The 22,455-nt window shown below is 35.5% G+C and overlaps 1 long non-coding RNA gene across 2 annotated transcripts; it reads right to left on the bottom strand.

Moving 5' to 3' along the window:
• Nucleotides 1–10,346: 10,346 nt before the first annotated feature.
• LOC131055458 (uncharacterized) lies at nucleotides 10,347–13,501 on the bottom strand. 2 transcript variants are annotated; one of them, XR_009108360.2, is made up of 3 exons: nucleotides 13,259–13,501; nucleotides 13,007–13,095; nucleotides 10,347–10,729 (listed from the first exon to the last, which is right to left on the bottom strand). It is a non-coding gene; the product is annotated as an uncharacterized LOC131055458 (long non-coding RNA). The 2 variants fall into 2 exon arrangements; XR_009108359.2 differs by having other exon boundaries at nucleotides 13,007–13,075; nucleotides 13,259–13,496.
• Between the last annotated feature and the right edge of the window lie 8,954 nt (nucleotides 13,502–22,455).

A 22,455-nucleotide genomic window follows, 5' to 3' on the forward strand; every position in this document is an offset into this window, starting at 1 on the left:
GCTCGCTCTTAAATCAACAATCCAAAAATCTACATCACCGAACTGTACACTCCATACACAATTAGCTTGTACATTTTTCACCTTATCTCTCCCCCTTTGACAACAATGCCAAAGATAGGGCGTGCAGCAACATTTCTTGTCCATATATACACACCGAATGATCCAATATATACATGCTTAAGTACATCTGCATATGCAACCTTGAGGAGCCCAAACTATGTATTCCAACCTGCCTGCAATTTCTCCAAAATTGAAACAAAACCATTCAAAACATAGGCATGAAATTCTATAGCTGCAATCTCATTTGGAGTCTCCTGAGACATATTTTGGATGTAGTCCATCTTATGGTACACTAAGGTGTCTAACCGGGGACCAATTAGATTTTGGAGTTCACCTATCCACCTAACCATTTTCTCCTTCTCCTTCTCAAAATTCCTAATCTGCTCCATAATTATCAAAATTTGGCCTTCAATACTGTCAGTTAAGTTAGTCGTAGGGTCATAAGCTTGAGAAATATGAGCTAACTGACCTCTACAATTATCTATTTGCTTGTCTATTTCAAAATTAGACAAGATATAAATTTTACTGCCTTCCATTAAGGCCTCATCAATTAGTTTTAATTCTTTATCAAGTTGGGCCTTATCATTGCTAATCATTTGCAAAAATGTTTGTACTTTGGCATCTTTGAATTTTTCCATAACCTGTCAGGTTAATGTCTTGGTTAAAGAATCAAACTGAGAAGATATGTGATCTATTAAGTTATGGAGCTTACCAGATGAACTGGCATTAGCATCAAGTTGTAGTTCTGATACCAACTGTTCCAAAACTGAAACTGTTTTCTCAATGAGTCTCTTCTCTTCTGATTCAAATTGCGCTAACTTCTGACTAGCTTGTGCTTGGAGAGCAACAACAGCAATCATCCTTCCTGTCGGAGATATTTGATTGAAAGGTTTGTCAAAACTGATGTTAAATTGAGGAAAGCTCCCTTGGCTTTGTATTTTTAATGTGTTAATTGCCATGAGGATCAGAGTTTTTATTGCCTTACCGTACCCTTCCCTTTATCCAATTTCTCTTGTTCTACCTCTTCCTTTTATCAGCCTCCTACTTTGCATTACCTTTATTCTCTATGGGTGTCTCATGTGCACCACTGTCACCACTTGGTGCACCAACCTCTGCCTCAGCTAATTTTTCATGTGCCTTACCTGCCTCAACTTCTACAGAATCCAAAATTTGTTGTTCTGCAACATCCTGAGTGTCCTCCACCTTATTTTCATCTTGCATCTGAGGATTCTCTGATTGAGTGGTTGTGTCGTATGAATTAGATTTTAAAAGCCAGTGAGAAACTTCTTCCAGATTGCACTGGTCTCTCTCCTTATTTCCTCTACTCTGTCAACCATCAAGTTGTTGACTGTGTGTTTGCTCCCGAATTCCTTTCTATTTGCTAGCAAAATTAATCTATCAATTTCTTCAATAGTGATATTGGTGCACCGATTGACCAATTCACTTTCCTTTATTTCTCTATCCATCTAACTTGCAGACTTTCTCCTAGCATCAATCAGACTATACAGATCTTTCGGAAGATTAATTCAATTAACGCTTTACTAAATACATCCATATACAAAACTACAGCGTCCTCAATGTGCCTTTTATCCTTATCATCCATATTTTCATAATATACATAAATGTTTTTCAAATTTCCATTATTTCATCTATTAATTCTTGAGTAGACAAAGGAGGAATAATATGATACTTGGTTTGGGTGGCCTCCATCTTACCAAATTCAATTGCTTCATCCAAATCAGATTTTATCTTTCTTCCTCACTTAGGCTTGCTTGTCGGAATAGGATCAAACTGTTACTACTTATCAAGTTGCCATTAGTTTTTATATTCAAAGTCATACTATATATTCTAGTCAGTTAGCACTACCGAATCATGCAGTCGGTACACATAAAGAAGTCGGTATGCACAGTCTAATTGGTTACAGAGGAAAGCAGTCACAGAACGCAGTATACACCAAGCTGTCTACCAAGTATCTTTTTGAGACTACCGAGCAGCAAAGATAACACACCGAGTTGACATACACCGAGTGAAACGTGTTACCAAATACATTGAACCTAGACATGCATATGAAAACGTGTTACAAGATCGAGGCACATCTAACCATTATTACATTGGAAATTGCACCAAAAGATTGTGTATGATTTTAAGGACAATCTAACCAATGAAATATTTTGTTTAGTTATTCATTCGAGGAATCTTGTTTGTAAGATCAAAGCAATGAATTGGATCACCGTTTTAAGAGATCTATTTATACAGCATGAGTGAAGTGTATGTATGAATAAAAGAAAACTGTTATAGAGACACAGAGGTCACCGAGAAGGTTTTCAGTGAACAGTCGAAGAACAGAGTAAACAGAAGGGTTTACCGAGTTACTATATGGGTTACCGAGGTATGCTATAAGCAAGGTAATCTATTCTAAGCACATAGAATCTGCTATAACATTTCAGATGTAAAGTTGCAGATATTGGTAATGATTTTTTGTAATATTGTGAAGTTGAAAGAGAAACCTTTAACAGGATAAAAGACTCTAATCAAGTCTATAAATTGTAAAGCCTCTAACCAGGTGCAGCATTCAGAATAAATGTTGTAAAATCCTTTAGCAAGGTAGATCTAATAGATCTTGTTACTCCTAACAGGGTAAGCTATCAGAAATAGCTAAAATGTAGCTCTAACCGAGCACTCTTTATTATTGCAGTAGTGAAGTTATGGGTGTCATCCCCACTACAGTTTTTCTCTCTAACCAAGAGTTTCTGCGTAACCAAAATATGTGTTATGGAGTGAATCATGTATGATGGTTATCTATTTGTTTTAACTTTATTTTATGTTATTGCACTATTCTGTTTATGCATAACAGTAAAGTTATTATCCAAGAAAAGTTTTAGAGTACTGATTCACCCCTCCCCTCTCAGTATATTAGCTTTCCATATTGGGCCTAACACAGACTTTGCCTTCTTCTCTTTTAGCCCTTTCTTCTCAACACCGGATTGAGCTTTCTAGATCACCCTTGCAAATTCTCCTTTCTTTGGGGCCTTTGGAATGTCTACATCTGACTCGGTTTCATATGCCATCGGAGAAATTGCAACATGCTTTCTCTGGGGTTTCTGCTTCTTCCTCAAAACACCTTTGCCCTTAATAGATGAACCAGAGGGTTCTGATTCAATCGAAGGTGTCTTCGCCGGAGCGGGAGAAGATCCTGTCACCTTTGCTTTGACTAGAGGTGGTGAAGCCTTGTGTTTCTTTGCCTTTTCTTCTACATCCCTTGCAACTCTTCCGACTCTAACTTGCTCCCGAGGGTGACCTTCCTCAATGAGGATTTCCTCCACTATCTTAGCAACTTTTGTTTCCCTAGTTGGCTTGGTGAACTTGGTGTGCAGTTCCATTGATTTTTCTTTGCAAGTTCCAAACATTTCTTTTTTGGAGTCTACCAGAGCATTTAGTAGGTGTTGTGCGTAGGCATCTAAAGTTCCTGCATCGACCTCATAGCCCATAGGCATGATCCACACTGTTCGGGGCTCAACTGCCTCCATGAGACATTCATCTTTATTCACCATAAAACAGATTGTCCCCTCATATTTCTTGATAATTTCCTTGGGGATTCTGACCCTCTGCTTCATCTTGTCTTGAAAAATCTTGAAAAATGCCCATAATGCAGCATTTTGATTGTCCCTATTCCCAAGATTATCAAAACCCTGCTTTATCTGTTGGGTCACCGGTCTATCAAAAGCCCACTGTAATCTATCGGTTCCGGGAATCTAATTCAAGAAGTAAAGTGCCAGATAGATAACCAAGGAACCAAATTTGAAGACATGCTTCTTGTCATGCTTAATTTTCTTCAAATTTATCATCAATTCCTCCAGCATAACACTACACGGATCATAATGAGCATCTTCCTTAACCATCTGGTAGGCTACATGGATGGGTGTGTTGGATACTGAATTTAGTCGATTAGATTGATATGCCTTATAGCCAATAACCATCGCAACAAACTTGACATCGTCATCCTTGATTGTGCTAATCTTCATCGAACACCCATCAAATTTTGCATTGGTTAACTTGTTGACCGTAGGGTTTGTGACTTTTCGAAGCCCTAGCTTGTCACTGGTTTGATTCAAACAAGTTACCACCCTAATCGCCTTTGAAGTGATCTTATAGGGTTGGTCAAGCCATATAAACTCTACATGAATTCTGCTCAATACATACCTCACCCATTCATTTTCATCGAATGACGGAAAGTTCACGAACTGGGTGAAACCCTTTCTCTGCAACTGCACAAATTTCGGCTTGGGGTTACCAATTTCGCCCATGATACTATCGGTATATAGATCCAAAATGTCTTCACTATCGGTTTCTTCGATCTCACAATGAATATATGCCCTTATATTGTCTACGTGTAGAACTCAGTGTGGAATGGAAGAGAAAGCTCCAACTGAGCCGATCTCCATGGATTTGTGAGGTTGCTTCTTAAACATAGGACATGTTCTATCCTTGACCTCAACAACAAGTGGTGTAGCAATGGAAGAAGAGGATGCCATTTCAAATTTTCAGAAATCCAAACTCAGAAATGTTCTTCGAAAAAATACCTCAACTAATTGTCGAATGCCCTAGATCACTTGTTGGATCGCTTTTAGCTCTCTAATCGCCTGGAAGTCTTGATCGCCTTGTTCTGCAGATCAAAAACACTATTCGCAAAGTGAAGAATAACTCTCGAATTTGCCCTTTTAACTTTGAAAACCCTAATTCACTTTGAAATAAATGCACTTCAAATATCCAACCAGATGCCCTAAGAAACTACCGGATGCCGAAATCAACCATCTGAATCCTGGATATCAACTAAAATTCAATTCCTGTCATCTGTAATCTATCGACTACATATCCCATCAAGGGGTACTACAAGATTTGCATGGATTTGCCTCCCCTTAAGGCCAAAAGCCCTAGTTACCGGATGAAGGTTCTCCACTGGATTCAAGTATAGATTCACCATATGCCTTAGATTCATCTTTCTTTACCCACATCTTCGTATGGTGATCTCTGATCTCGTCAACCTTTGCCTTTCCCTTTTCATCTAATATGTTCTTGACTATCGGAGCATTGTTCTTACTTCTATAGTACTTTGCAATGTGATCGATTTTGTTGCATATTCTACAAACAACATTATTTTGCATAGGTTTGAAGTTCATATGATTTGGTCTTGTCCTGCACTGATTAGAAATGTGTCCAAACATTCCACAAGCATAGCATCCCTTGTTTTGAAAGTTATTCATTGTTGCTCTACACATATTTGACTTGTGACCAAAATTATTGCATATGAAACGATGATCGGTAAAGGTAGAAGCATTATTCATGTTGTTCATCATTCCATTATTCATCCAACTTTTGCACTTACTTGCCATATGACCAAATTTATTACAAGTAAAGCATCTACCATTGAATTTATGAGCATTAGGTTATCTTACCAGAGGATTCTTGCTCTTCTTTTGATCAGGTTTTACATTGCCTTGTCCATATTCGAAGGATTTACCTTTCTCAAATCCTAGACTTTGCATATCCCTTCCATGTCTCTGACTTTCCAGCATCTCATCAAGCCTTGCTAAACTAGCTTTGAATTTGTCTGTGTATTCATTGGCAATAGCAAATTCATCCCTCAAGGTAGCAATTTGTCTTTAAGTTCTTGACCATTATTCCTTGATTGTGTCAACTCAAGCTTCAACTGATCATTCTCATAGGTAAGCCTGAAGCATTCATCAGCTCTTTCCTTCAATGATTGTGTCAGATTCTCTTCATTCTTCTTTCGGTCCTCAATCTCTTAGTTTTGTCCTGATATTCCACGATCCGATCTTCTTTCTAAAATTAATGATGAATCAAGAGTGAGTCGTTTTAAAGAATTAATGGGAGCAAATTTAGATTGGGAACATTAATTCTTTAAAACTCCTCACTCTTGGAAACATTCCAAAAATTAATGATGAATCAAGAGTGAGGAGTTTTAAAATAAATGATGAATCAAGTTTGAAAAAAGAATAAAAAAATTTAGATTGGGAACATTAATTCTTTAGAACTCCTCACTCTTGGCAACATTCTCTCTTTCAAGCTTATTAACTTCATTAGTTTTGTCCTGGTATTCCAGGATCCGATCTTCTTTCTCCTTCAACTTGTCCATTAATTCATTCATCTTCTCTCTATAGACACTTGTTTGATCCTTCAACTCACTAATGAAATCATCAGCAGCATTCAAGTTCTTCTTCAAGGTACAGATCTCATTTCTAGCTGCATCAAGATCCTCAAGTGGTGCCACATTGAGTTGTCTTTGAAAATCGAAATCAATTGAATCAATCTCTCAGATCTTCCTCAAGCAGTAAAGCTTCCTCAGAGGAACTAGGCAATGATACCAACTGTTAGAATCAGGGATCACTGAGGGGGGGGGTTGTGAATCAGTGATCTGTCGGAAATCAAATACACAAACTTATTCTTTATCCACCGGTAAGCAATGTATAACAGTGAGGAACATAAACAAGCAATAAATAAACCACAGATCCACAACACTGGAATTTTTACGTGGAAACCCGAAAAGGGAAAAACAACGATGGGGCTAGAACCCACAATATTCATATATTATAGCCAGGAGTACATAAATATTACATAGATGGGGAATGCACTTGCATTCAGGCTCATTGCTCAATTACAGTAACCCAAAAGGTTACGACCTTCAGAGAAGTCTCACTAACTTATAATTCAATTACAATGAGGAAATACAATGAAATGAACTATGAAGTAGCATCTAACAATGCATGAATGAATTCCGATTAAGCACTAGATGTCTGACTGTACACACTCTGCAAATACTCTATTTCTGCCTCAGTCAGCATTCGGATTATCTGTGAACCAAATGCGCACGTGAAACTACGCTCAATCGCACAAAAATGGATTTCCACAATAGTAATACACCAAAAACTAATCGCCAATTCGATCTTATATATCTGGTCTTAACAAAAACAATCTCCTTCAAGTCGACTTTAAGAAGTGTCAAGTGTAGCTTAAAGTCAGCTTCAATCTTTAACAAAACATAGCACTAGACCAAAAGAATATAATCGCACACTTCCTAAGGATCTTCCCATTCACCAAGATCACAAAATCAATCACCAAAATCACCGCAATCATCAAAAATCTTTCTGAAATAAAACATCACCGAGATAGCCTTGTTTTACCGGTTAACTCCTGCTTCTGGATAAGAGAAATCACGACCGCCGAATCGAATCTCCAAGAAGAGTTGCCTTCAATGACAGCCCTAGACCAATAAGCAACTACCGGAAGTCACCGGATGAGTGTCAATTGCCAACATCAAGTACAAGCCACCAAGCAAAAGGGTTGTGCTAGACATCCAATCTCAAGCTTCGTGTCGAAATGGCTTCAAGCGGACCCATCATGTCTCTTTCCCGAATGTGTTTATACTCTAAATATAATGCAGCTTGACTAACCCTCATGATTAACTATAGCCCTAATTTGTTGCAATTGTGATTTTAAGACAAATTACGTCCTCACTTTATTCAGCAATGCATATGATGATTAAGTTGATGAATAGGTTTGCTTGTTTGTGAGGATTCTGTCATTTTCTATAATAATGGTGGATGATCATTCTCCAATGGTTGATTGATAATTCATTATTGACACTACATTCTTGGGCACTTTGTGAAAGCATAATGAATTTAAATCTATTTCCCTCATGCCATAATTGGTGCTGGAGACCTTGGTTCATTGGTCTGTAGGGATCTAATGACTTTCCTGTGGACGTTGAATTTTTATTATGAACAATTAATGTTCTAGAAAGTAAACTATTCCCACAATATCCTAGTAAATTTTCTTTGATTCCTGCACACTTGATAATTCGTTAGTTTTACTAACATTCTGTGGTGAAGTGCACTCTAGGTTATTTTGGTGCTCCCAATCTAAAATTAATGATGAATCAAGAGTGAGGAGTTTTAAAGAATTAATGGGAGCAAAGTGGAATGCGTTGGAGGTAAAGCTCAAATCACACTGCTCTAACAATCAACTATTTGCCAAAAAACAGTAGGGCATATTCTGTATCTGAAATGGTGGGCAAGTTAGGGTCAGGACCTTGAAAAAGATACAACAGTTTCATTCATATAAAATCTAAAGAGGAAAGTGATATTCAACCAATCAAAACTTGAAATATAGAAGTGCCTTCATATACTTTATAAATGTATTCATTAAGGTTTTTTTTTTTTTTTCTTTTCTGAAAACAGAGGCAACATTCTGTATTTAAAAAGTTTCGGGTCAGTTACAGTTAGGACATTGTAAAGTATAGAACAGTTTCTCTCTTTACAATACAAAAAAGAAAGTGATATTCTATTAATCACGACTTGGAATTTAGTGGGGCTTTCATTGACATTATACATATAGAGAGAATCCTACTAAACTTCTTTAATTCCTGCACCGTTTATAATCCGTTAGTTTTAAGAACATTCTGTGGTGAAGTGCAGTCTACAGCATTTTTGTCTTCACAATAAATTAATGATGAATCAAGAGAGGGATTTTGAGGAGTTAATGATAGAAAAGTGGGAGGTAAAATTTAGTTCACACTGCTCTAACAATCAAAAAAACAGTAAGGCAAACTCTGTATATGTACAGACAGGCCAGTTAGGGTCAGGCCTTGTAAAGGAAAAGACAGTTCACTCATATGCAATCTAATTAAGAAAGTGATATTTTAGCAATCAAGAATTTAAATTTAGAGGAGCCTTCATAAAACTTATACATATCTTCATGAAGTTCTTTTTTGCTTTTGTGAAAACATTAGGGCAAATTCTGTTTTGACGAGTCGGGCCCAGTTAAGATCAGGACATTGTAAAGGATAGAGCGCTTTCCCTTCTTTACAATCTAAAGAAGAAAGTGATATTTTATTAATCAAGACTTGCAGTTTAGAGGGGATTTCATTGAAGCTGTCTTTATTCTTCCAAAGCCCTATGAGCCAACCAAAGAAATAACAAAACAGGACAATTTCCTATCATTGAAACTCACATTATATTTGCAAGCAACTCTTGAAAATAGCATAATTTCAATTTCCAATATCTGAATAAAAATCAATTTTACCAATCAAGACATTAAATTTAGAAGAGCATTCATAAAATATATACATATCTTCATGAAGTTCCTTTTTGCTTTTGCGAAAACAATAGGGCAAAATCTGTTTTGAAGAGCCAAGGCCAGTTAAGATCAAGTACATTGTAAAGAATAGAGCAGTTTCCCTCCTTTACAATCTAAAGAACAAAGTGATATTCTATTAATCACGACTTGCAGTTTAGAGGGGATATCATTGAACCTATCTTTATTCTTCCGAAGCCCTCTGAGCCAACGAAAGACATAACAAAACACGACAATTTCCTATCATTGAAATTCATTATATTTGCAAGCAACTCTTGAAAATAGCATAATTTCAATTTCCCATATCCGAATAAAAATCACTGAGATAAATGAACAGCTACCAATCAGTAAATTAGCTTAGTATTTGAGTTGGATAGACCTATTCTTTATTGTCGGTCATAGATCAAAAACATAATGATTGTAGAAACAAATAATAGAGATTAGATAGAGGCGAAGTTTGTAGGCCAGTATAACTCCCTTTTTCTTTAATATTGAATTAAATATACTTGAATTTTAATTTTTTAAAAACATTTCAAATATATCCTCTGATTCCTGTTTGAATAGGGCTGTAAGAAACAATTACAGCGACATAGCTGCAGTATATAAATGAAGGAGATGCCCAAAGATTTGAGGTTACCCAACTCATGAGCTGTGACAATAATGAAACTACCCTAAGTCACAAGGTTCGAATTCGACAGACATGACATTCGGATGAAATTCGATAAGTGAAAAATTCGAAAAAAAATTCGGATAAAATTCGCCTTCTATAATTTTGTTTATTTTTAAATATATGTATACTTCTAATAAATTATCAGAATAGCGACCCTTGTCGGAGAAAATCCAAGGGCAACCCAGCAGTTGCAGACACCCATGACCCAATAGATACAAAGCATATACAAAGAATACCCATGACCAGCTGAGTTGTGTTTAGAGGCAGATAGCAGTGCTTTATAGAGGAAATTCGATTAAATTCGATTTTTTTTATAGAAGTTTGAAATTCGATTAAATTCGAACTTCATCCATGAAAATCGCTGTATCCTGTGACTTAGAAACTACCCATTCCAATGGAGGTTGTCATTGGAAGCAGAGCATCTAATTAGTCTCATGATTCACATCATCAAAACTATCAGCAGAGATTGGACAAGTAGATCTCAAATGACTTGCATTAATGTATATTGTTAAATAGAAAAAAGTATGGCATGAAGGTCCTCCAAGTTATCTGCTAGTTATTTGAAGTGTTTTACAATGCCATGCACTAAGACTGAAGACTGAAACTGTAAATGGAGAAACATCTTCTATCGTATAATGCTTGTAGCGACTGTCATTTTACCACAATGTCCCATTTCCACAATTTGTACATTCTGTCCACTCCGCAGGGATTGTAGTGTAGCCGTTTCAAAGTCTCTTACAGCTTCATTGAGACGACAGGATGTTTGGCTACATTGAATGAAACCTTTTTAATCATCTTTAATGCAAAATTCAGAATACTCTTCATCAGTCTCCACTCACTGGTAAACATCTACAACAAAATAGAAACAAATGAAAAGTATAGCACAAAATAGATCACAGAGCAAGTGAACGAAATGCAAAACTGATAATTCAGGATGGCAGAGTACTTGGATATGTGTACATTATTAAGCATTTTGCGAAAATGAAATGAAACAATTGTGTGGCGACATTTTCCACTTATCAAGTGTTCTTCTAGAAATTGGAAATTACAGGGATTGGATAACCTCTTCAGAAAATAGTATCGAGAATGCTTGTGTCTCACTTTGATCAAGATGCCTAATCCTGACGATTTTGACCCAAAAACCAACTGTGAGTTAATAAAATGTTTTTGGTAAAGACATCACTCCTAACGAAACTACATTTAGAGAATCTAAAAGATTTAGAATTTATAATCTCCCTTGGTGAATATTTCACAATTGTACGCAGCGAGAATTGCAAGATGATTCAAGCAGAATAAATTTACAAGAGTGTCAGACAAGCTTTAGAATGACAGACTGCTTATGCTCAGAAATTCCAATTTACTCAAAATTCTGAGGTTGGAACACTCCTCAAAAAGAGGATCTTTCGTTTCAGAACTTGCAATTTGCTTGATTGACCAATGTCGGTTGGAACATCCCTCATGTTTATCTCATCAAGATGGAGCTAATTCAGGAATATCTGATTTGTGATTTGATAAGGAAACTCTTGAGATTCCCTGCATCCCAAAACCTTCAGCTTTTTGTATGATATGTTTTAAAATGTCAAATGCGAACATGACCTTGAAACAATAGCATAAACCAAGATATAGCAGGAATGTTAGCTGGTTACAAGAAACTAAAAAATATTAGATTCCATCGAGCAGGCAAAATCAATATATCACAGGTTTGTCATATCCTTAAACAGTTAGGTACTAATAATAGCATTTTTCTCTGGATGCTCCAACAATTTGAGAAGACAGTTATTTCGAAGTCTCCTAATGGGAACTAATATGCTAATCGAATCAATGTTTTCTTTTCTGATTTGCAAGAATGCTAGCTGCTTTAAAGAAACTGGAAAAATCAGAGAATCCATCGAGTTGGACAAATCTATTTGCTGCAAGATTGTTAAATGTTTGAAAGAGGTAGGTATAAAGATAGCATTTTTAACTAGAGGTGCTCCAGATATTTGAGAAGATAAAGTTCTCCTGGAAACCTCATCATTGGAAATTAATGTGCTGAATCAATTAAAAAAAAAATCAAATACCTCAGACATCACAATAAATTTGAAAAATGTTGGAAACTAGGGTTACAAGAAATAATCGGCACTCTCCATTGTAAAGGAGCCTGCAGCCAATTTCATTCACTCGGACAGAAATAATGCACCTTTTTTTACAGGAAGCCAAAATAGAAAATACTAGCATGTGTATTAGCCTTGCATACTTCTTTTTATGTAAAGAATGAGATAAAAATTTAGAAGTATGAATAGGAGAAATCAAAACATGAAACCTAGTAATATGCTGTAACAACGACTAATGGCAAATTACATTCCATCAAAGAAAAGATCAGACTCACCTCCGTTTGTGTCCAAATGTAGATCATCCATAATCTAATAGTTAATAATTGAAATTTCTCTTCCCAGATCACAGAAGGTGAGGTGATCATGCATTCTGATGTTACAATCATTCGCCATAGAAATTGCCAAGCTCTTTGCTTTTCAATGAAAAAGCAGGCTATATCTATGATCATGCATTCTTATGCTACTATCATTCACCATAGAAATTGCCAAGCTCTTTGCTTTTCAATAAAAAAGCAGGCTATATCTATGATCATGCATCCTTATGCTACTATCATTCGCCATAGAAATTGCCAAACTCTTTGCTTTTCAATGAAAAAGCAGGCTATATCTATGATCATGCATTCTTATGCTACTATCATTTCCCATAGAAAGTGCCAAACTCTTTGCTTTTCAATGAAAAAGCAGGCTATATCTAAAGAAATCTCCTGCTCTTCTCCGTGCATACTCTGTTTAATGTGGACCTCAAATATTTTTGAGATCTTATCTAACTGGGATTCCCAGTAACTCTTCCGAGTCACACAAGTGTACCCTCCTAATACCTTCAGAGACAAAGGTAATCCATAGGAAGAATCCATTAAAATTCCAGCTAGATCTGCAAATCCTTGAAGCAAATAGGATTGTAACCAAGCATGCCAACAGAAGAGCTACTTGGTAATACAGGAGATTTCTCTCATATCCAATTGTTTGGCAAGTGTAATTTTACCAGAACCGTCCATCCCTACCAAATCTAAAAAGATTGCAGTGTAAATGTTACCAAAGTTTTTCTGTAGACTCCATCTGAATGTTTGGTTACTCCATTTGAAACCATTTTCTATCAGCTCCACTGCAGCATAATCCACAATACTGTTCAGCATACTACACTCGTCACTTACGTTTACAACACAATAGAAAACAAAACAAACAAACAAATCACAGAGTTTTAAAAAAAGCAGATATATTGCTGATCGAATGAATGAATGAGACCTAAGATGTAAAAAGATGGAGAGACAGAGTATTTGACACTCACCGTGTATTTGATGAGAACCCCATTTTCCAAAGGAAGCTTGTAGGCGCATCCACCTCCTTTCAGCTAAGGAAAATGCAAATCCGATAAGGAGATATGCTAAACTGGTATTAGGTATAAGATGAAGGAACCAAAGTGATTAGGTCAAGGAACCGATTGACGGCATCGGCATTACCGATGGCACACATCCCCTGCAGCGCACCCGACCAATGAAAAAAAGCAGTTTACCCTTTCACCCATGTAATGCGTTGATTCTTAGGTTAGGGTTTTTTTAAACATGAAATTACAAACTTTGTTTTAAAATTTATATAATATATAGAGAGAATGTGTAATAAATCAATAAATCATATATTATATTATTCTAATGGTTAAATTTGCAAAAACCATGTCAATCTTATTCAATTTGAATATAATGCAACTACATAATGATAAATGACACAATCTTTTGTAAAGTTGAGCTCATTTCTTCGTTGTTACTCATCCCATTTACATATTCTTCAAAACTTAGATCCATCTTATCCTTATATACAAATATTTCCACATATCTGACATTTATGATACCCATTATTTCTACCATATTTGCACATTATTCTCTACGTAGTTATTATTACTTTCTACGTAGTTATTATTACTTATATATCTTGAGTTGATCTTGTTAGCACATAATCAATTCTACACCTACAAATTTGTCCTAAAAATTTTGAAATTCAAATTCAAATTTTGGTTGACTCTCTGTATTTCTTTCCTGGTTTGAGTCAAATTGGTACATGTTTTGTATGATTTATTGTTGTGTGCTTGTATTTAAAGGCAGTTAATTACCATTCATTTGCAAGTCCTCTCTCATATTCAAAAATCATTTGCATTCAAAGAAAGGCATGTTAGGAACCCTTTGATGAGGGAACCTAAAAATAATCTAATTCTACACCACATCATTCTAGAGCATTTCCATGTCTAAAGATTGTTATCCTTTATTATTTTCATGACCGTAAGTCAGTCCTATCAAGGGTGTTGACCTATAAGAATGCAACCCTTAAGATCTAGCAATCTTTCTTGCACATTTCTAGACACTATTAGTCCTTAAGGTTTAGTGAAGCACAAAGAACCAGGTGAACAAGAAAGCTAAACTACACACTATCAAATCATATTTGTAAGTCATAAATCAAATCTTTGTTTAGGAAAAAGAACCTAGAGACGTAGGCTAAACCTCCCATAAGTTTGTAAACTATTATAATTTTGAAGTAGAGTACATCATAAAAACAGGACTCGAACTCAGCACAGACTCAGCAAGGGTGAATCGACTTGGGACTCGGGACTTGGCAAAAAAAACTCAACGACACTCAACAAAGTGAAAAACCCAAGAAATTTAGATATTTTAAAGATTTAAAACTTTTTTCATGCACCCTTTATTAAATAAACCTTCAATACACAATAAAATCATCAAAGAAAAGTTAATTTAATCACATACAGAAGTATACATCGATCACATTAGTATAAACGCAAATTGTAGCTGAAGGAAATAGCAAACATAGATATATTAAATCATAAATATTGTTAAAATGTATACAAAACTCATGGAATATGAAATCCATGACATCAAATGTTTCACACAAATATAAAAAAATTTGCATCCTTCCTACGAAGGCATCTAAGGTAGGTCCTGTATGATTCAACAACTATAGTCTCTACCTATGACTTAATTCCACCCTCACCAACATCAGTTATGTCTATGTCTAGCTCTGCTTGTGCTCTAACCTTCTCCTTTGTCACGGCTATAGCCTCAGCGTCTCTATCTACCTGGTCTATCTTATCAAGGTCCTCGACACTAAAGACAGGATCTGTAGCCTCAATGATCCACTCAAATTCTAGATCGACCTCCTCTAGCATGATCAAGGTGGAGTTGTGGTCCAAACCATGTCTTTGTTTAAGACATAGATTGTAATGAACAAGGACTAGATCATTCAACCTCTCCATAGGCAGTCTATTGCACCTCTTGGAGTGTATGTGCTCAGACATACTCCAATTGCATTGACAACCAGAAGCACTGCATGGTTGGCTCAAAATACGAATGGCTATCCACTGAAGATTTGGTATTTTAGGACCAAACATCTGCCACCATCTATCTAAGATGAAAAAAAGAAAAAAAATCAATCTCATTTAAATAATAAATTGAATAATATATAATTAAAATTATTCTCTTAAAACCTCCTCATCCGCTTTGAAATCAAGGCGGAAATGGAATGTCAAATTGAAGTAATGAGCGGCTGCATGGAGGGGTTTGTGAAGTTGGACTTGTCATCTCCTATCAATGATATCCCAAATGGGATGATACTTACTCTTATCTCCTCCATAGATAGCTCTAATGCCCACCTTGGCTCTATCCATGCCCTTGAATATGTAGCCCAGTGTGGGCTTCTCCCCACCAACAACACATAGGAGAACTACCAAGGGCTCAAGGAGCTACAAATATTGTGAAACTTTATCAATTAGCTTAAGTGTGAATGAAATAAGCAAACAAAACAAAAAAATGAATTGAAATTAAAACATAATGTAGAATTTATAAAAAATTTACCTTCACAATCTTTACACAAGGTGCCCAAAAGGTTGGCTAATCAAAAATGCAATTCATCACATCAATCCCTGCAGCAGTCGTAACATAGGATGAGGAAGTCCACTCCTCACCAACAAACATATGCCGCAAAGCTGCCTTATATTGAATCAAGGATTGTAATGTGATGAAATTGGTGACAATCTAGTGATTCTAGGACGAGCCAACTCTTTCTGCCCTTTGTATTGTCTCATTAGGCTAAGGACCCATGAATGATTGTATACAAATTTGCAAATATTTTTTGCCTTCTACACACATGTCTTGATCCATGGAAGCTTGCCAATATCCTCCAACATGAGGTCAAGGTAATGGGCGACATATGGAGACCAAAATATAGATGGGTTCCTCTTCGTCAAAAGTTTACTTGCAGTAGCATAATTTGTTGCATTATCAGTCACCCCTTGTACTACATTCTCCTCACCCACCTCATGTATGACTTCCTCTATAACCTCGCATAAGAATGTGACATTTTTAGAATGTGTAGAAGCATCGATGGGCTTCAGGACCATGGAGCCACTTGAAATTTGAAAATAAAGCAAAATCATAAATTGAAAAATAAAAAATACTAATCACTAAATCAAATTCAAATTATTCAATGCATTGAGGGAAGTAGAATGATCAATCACTTGTAGAAGAAATATGAAAACTCAGGAGCGTCATGTTTCTCCTATCAATCCAACCATCTGTCATGATGGTGCAACCCTTCTTGCTTCACATCTCCCGTTGGTCCTCTAATGTGGCTTTTACATCACCCATTGTTTTTGTCAAAATTGGGCCCCTCGAGTAAGATTCAAAAGGGGCTTTGAACTCTGGCCCACAAATAGTGATGGCATCAACCATGCTCTACTAATAAGGAGACTTGTCACAAAATAATTTTAAATAAGATAAGTATGTCCAATAAAAATCCATTACACAAAACAAACTATAAATTTTAAAACAATCAAATAAAAAGGAATTACCTAGCCACAAAGAATGGAATGGTGCCATCATACCAAAATTTCTTAATTGCACATCTAGCTACATCATGTACCTCCTTGTTCCACCCCATGCTCTAAAGTGAGAATTGGGCACCAGGAGTAGTGGGTGGCTCAAAATATGAATCCATCCTAGATTTATGAATTTTAGGACCAATGCTAGCCAACTCCTCCCCTTGCCCCTTCTTCATTTCTTTTTGTGCTTCAAAAGTTTCTAGTTGCACTTAACACTAACGAATAGCCTCAAAAATTGCTAGCGTGCAAGGGTCACCATTATGGTCGTGTATGTCGACAATGTGGTATTTGAATCTATTTGTGCCTCTATGAAAGATTGTTTTACAAAATTTACATTTTGCCTCTCCTTTTTTTGGCCCAGGAAAACTTTCAGTATATTTCCAAGTTGGATCTCTTCTACATGTGATTGTTCTAGGAGTAGGATTATCACTAGACATTGTGAAAAATATGATTTTCAAAAACTTAAGGCTAATACAATAAAACAATGACAAAAAAATGAACATTTGTGCATTACCTTTATAAATCAATACGAAAAATATATTGTATGGTTTTTTTCAAAAAATAATGTAGGGTTTGTTTGAAAAAAAAAATAGGGTTTTTTTTTTTTAAAGTGGTAGGGTTTGTTGATTGCTCTTTCTTTGGAAGGAAATCAAAATGAATACAAATGTTTTTTTTTTAAATAAATGTAATTTTTTCTACAAAACACAAAAAAAAATAAAAAATTCAATCTTACCTCTTAGAACAAACTTCAAATCAAATGCAACCTCTTTCCAATCCTTTGTATGAAGCTCTCGATGCACCAAATGTGAGTAATACATTGTCCCAATGTGATTTGTTGACAAATTCTTAGTCTTCCTTCTTGTTGGTTGCCCTACAAAGCACTATTGTTTTTCCTCACAACTCACTCTTCTCCTCCTATTTTGCCAATACAAAGAAATAAGCTCACTTTTAGGGTTAAAAAAATTAAAAACACTTTTTAGTTTTTATGTTTTGTCACTTTTATGTTGTCATCGGCTGAGTCCAGGATTCGAGAATCGTTACGTCCAAGTCGAGTCAACAAGTCCTTGGACTCGCCTAGGTCACCCACCTCAAGACTCGCTGGGTCCTAGCAAATCTAGGCGAGTCTCATTTCTATGGAGTGCATATTGAGAGAGAAGATATTTAATTAATTTATTACACAATATATATCTAGGATAGGATTGTTGGAAACATGATTGTCGTTGCACAAAAATATTGACATGTTAATACTTGATACAACCACGAGATTTAATGAATCCATGGGAGGCAATTAAGCCATGTTGCAAACCCAATCACTATGTTGCACAACACAAGGAGCCCAAGGGCACACACCTTGCAACAATCCCCCTCGCCCCAACACAAGCGAGGGGTTTGAACCCGTGACTTAGGCTCTGATACCACTTGTTGGAAACATTGTTGTCGTTGCACCAAAAGAAAGTTGTTAATGCCTGATACAACCACAAGATTTAATGAATACACATGAGGAAGTTAAGCCATGTTGCAAACCAGAGCACTGTGCTACACAACACAAGGAGATCAAGGGCACACACACCTTGCAACAAGGATACACTTTCTAAGATAGGTATATACTTAGGAATGATGAATTTGCACCATGTGACTTATATTTTATCAGTTTGGTGGAGATGTTGTGCATACATGTTATGGTAAATCGATGTTATTAAACAATGGATACGAAGTCTCCTTAAATAGACAAGTACAAGATGATGTTTCTAAATGAAACAATCATGAATTGAAGACAAAAAAAGAAACTACCTAAAACAACTAAGATGACCATTAAAGAAACATTACAATATTTAATACCCTCCCTTTATGGTCATCGTACGAACTACCCTACGGAAGACACTTGCAGATCTTTTGATCACAAACGCAAAGAAGGTTGCCCCTTCACCTCAGAACACTCTGTTGTTGTTGAGACCCTCCCTAGATCTATAAAATGTTAATGACCAAGATACCAGAAACCTTCCAACCCAATGCTGGGAAAACAAAAAACTGTCCCTCCCTATAGCCAAAGACATCGAGAACAACTTCTCAAATTGAAACCATGATTTTGAGGAAAAATCAGCAAACCCTTCACTACTTCAGAAAAAAAGCCACAAAAATTTTCAAATAAGCACAATGCCCCAAAATAGACTGCAAGAAGCCACAATTTTATAGGAAAAAACCATCAAGCCCTAAAATTGAAGTTTACAAAGCTTTTTTTTTTTCTGAAAAAAACAGTAAAAACCCTTAGATAGAAACACCTGTACCCATGATTTTTTAGGACAAAATCATGCAAAACCTAGAATCCCATGTGAACGAGTAACATCATGAATTACAAATGACATTTTTTAGGAGAAAAATCACACAAAACCCTCAATTAATTTTTTTTAAAGGAAAAAAATTATCAAAACCCATCAAATAATTTGTGAGGAAAAATTACAAACCCTTACATATTTTTTAAGGACAAAAAAATCATGAAAAAACCCACTAAATAATTATAAAAACCCACAAAATAATTTTCTGAGGACAAAAATTATTTTAAAACCATATATAATTTTTTATGGAAAAAATTATAAAACTAACCAAAAATTTTTAAGGAGAAAAATTATTAAAACCCTAGATCAAACAAAGTCCAAACAATTTTATTCCAAAGAAAAATCGTGAAAAACATCTACACAGAAATCTCGCATCTTGTACGTGTGCCTAGATCCACGATTTTGTCGTACGAAAACTCCTTTTTGCGTTCAAAATACTCGACCCCACAAAAAAGCGAACATCAAAGGTCGTAGAAGAAAAAACAACAAACTAATCCTCCTTTGTTGTGGAAATCTAGCGACCCAAGTCGCAAAGCTAGCAAAGTCAATACCGTGGAAGGCTGCATGCAGGTAGAAAAACATGGACTGGAAAAATACGAAGTAGAAACACGAAAAAAAATTTGCAAGCATAGACCACCAAGACATGCAAGAAAAGAAGACCCAAAAGAAACACAAACAAGCAAAAACACCGGCCCGTGAACTAACAAAAACAACCCACGAAGAAACAAAAAAAAAATGTCAGTCGCATGGAACAAAAAACTATTGGCACCCACAATCTTCAAACACGCAAAAAAAAAAAAAACCATACTAAAACATGGCCCTACACGAAAAACACGAACAAGAAAACACGAGAAAGCACAAACCTGCGAACTCAAGTCTGAAAACCCTTGAAAAAAAAGCTGCAGATTCCATGAAAACATGAAATCTTCTTCATGAACAAGCTTTCACACATGCACACGAATTTCAGAAACCCTCAAATCTAAAAAAAAGGCCCTCCCAAAATCCCGAGCCCTCTCGTGAGGGAGTCAAACGCAAACCTGCTCTGATTCCATGTTATGATAAATTGATGTTGTTATTAAACAATGAAGACAAAGTTTCCTTAAATAGAAAAGTACAAGACGATGTTTCTAAATGAAACAATGTGAACTAAAGATAGAAAAGGAAACTACCTAAAACAAGTAAGATGACCATTAAAGAAACATTACAATATTTAATACATGTCAATTCATCTCCTAGCATTCCACAATGATTGTGCATTCATATCTCTTGATGGTCTATCCTATATATACTCAATTGTAGCTCTCAATTGAGTAATATAATATAATATTAGAATAATTGTATATTGCATTGTTTGATATAATAGAACTATTCTTTCATTTTTTATCTCTTTGTGCTTTCATTGAAGCTCCTTGATCTTGGTTGGCTATTTCCAAAGCGCAATCTTACATGGTATTAGAGCTTTTGTGAAAAATTAAGTATACTCTTGTCTTGCATCAAAAGATAGCTTAAAGAATTTAAAGAAATAATAGATATACCCAAATTTGGTGGGTTAACAAATTACTTTGAGATATCATTGGAGTAAATTTAAACTCACCACTAAATTCAAAGCATCTAAGAAAACCAAATTTTCTTTTTGAAGGAATGATTTCTTATTGGACATAGTTGGTCACATCTACAAGGTTTTGAAGGAATGATTTCTTATTGGACATCTATCATTTGTCATTTAGAGTATTTTGAAGAAAAATTGATCTAGTCATTACATCAAGAAAGTTAAAATTCCAATTATCAAATCATTAGAAAAAAAAACCTTCTTTACTTAATCTGTTATGGAAATTGTCCCCTTTAACAAAGAAATAATTTACATAAGCCCACATACGTTATTGCATGCACCAACTCTTAAACTTATTCGCATATGAGAAGAGGTATATGTACAAATAATTTGATCATATAAATACAACAAAAATTAAATAAAACAAATATACCGTAAGGCATTCATTTATACCCAAATAAATAAATAAACCACACTCCAATATACATACCAATTGTCTTACAATATGGACACAATTATATACAACTTCACATGCTTTTATTGGAGAAACCCTAGCATAAGTTCTAGAGTAATTTTGGTAACATAATGGTACTCCAAATTCACTTTGAAACCTGTCTCTAGCATCTAATAAATGGGAACATGTCAAATTCTTTCACCTGGTTATAGTTTCAGTCAAATGCTCCTCACATCTGCTCACTTTCCACCCCACTACAATAGAATTGTTTTTGCCTGTTTGAAGTTAGCATTATCACAAGAAATCAGCAAGTAGTCGGAGATTTCACTCTATAACTTTGAATTTGTACTCTTAAGACTCCTCACTTTATTCAGCAATGCATATGATGATTAAGTTGCTGAATAAACTTGCTTGTTCGTGAGGATTCTGTCATTGTCTATAATAATGATGGATGATCATTCTTCAATAGTTGATTGATTATTCATTACTGAAACTGCATTTCTTGGGCACTTTGTGAAAGCATAATGAATTTAAATCTATTTCCTCGTGCCAAAATTGGTGTTGGAGGCCTTGGTTCGTTGGTTTTAATTAGTGGTCTGTAGGGATCTAATGACTTTCCTGTGGGCGGTGAATTTTTATTATGAACAATCAATCTTCTGGAAAGAAAACTATTCTGCACAATATCGTAGTAAATTTCTTTCATTCCTGCACAGCTGATAATTCGTTTGCTTTTACTAACATTCTGTGGTGAAGTGCACTCTAGGTTATTATGGCGCTCCCAATTTAAAATTAATGATGAATCAAGAGTGAGGGATCTTAAAGGGTTAATGGCAGCAAAGTGAGATGCGTTGGAGGTAAAATTCAATTCACACTGCTCTAACAATCAACTATTGTTTCCAAAAACAGTAGGGCAAATTCTGTATCTGAAAAGGTGGGAAGTTAGGTTCAGGACCTTGTAAAGGATAGGAGAGTTTCATTCATATACAATCTAAAGAGAAAAGTGATATTCTACCAATCAAGACTTGAAATTTAGAGGGGCCTTCATATACTGTATACATATATTCATGAAGTTCTTTTTGCTTTTGTGAAAACAGTAGGGAAAATTCTGTATTTCAAAAGTCAGGGTCAGTTACAGTTAGGACATTGTAAAGGATAGAACAGTTTCCCTTCTTTAAAATCCAAAGAAGAAAGTGATCTTCTATTAATCACGACTTGGAATTTAGAGGGGATTTCATTGAACCTATACATACAGACATGAATTCTTTTTCGC

This window comes from Cryptomeria japonica, chromosome 2 (genome assembly GCF_030272615.1).
Source record: "Cryptomeria japonica chromosome 2, Sugi_1.0, whole genome shotgun sequence".
Classification (NCBI taxonomy): domain Eukaryota; kingdom Viridiplantae; phylum Streptophyta; class Pinopsida; order Cupressales; family Cupressaceae; genus Cryptomeria; species Cryptomeria japonica.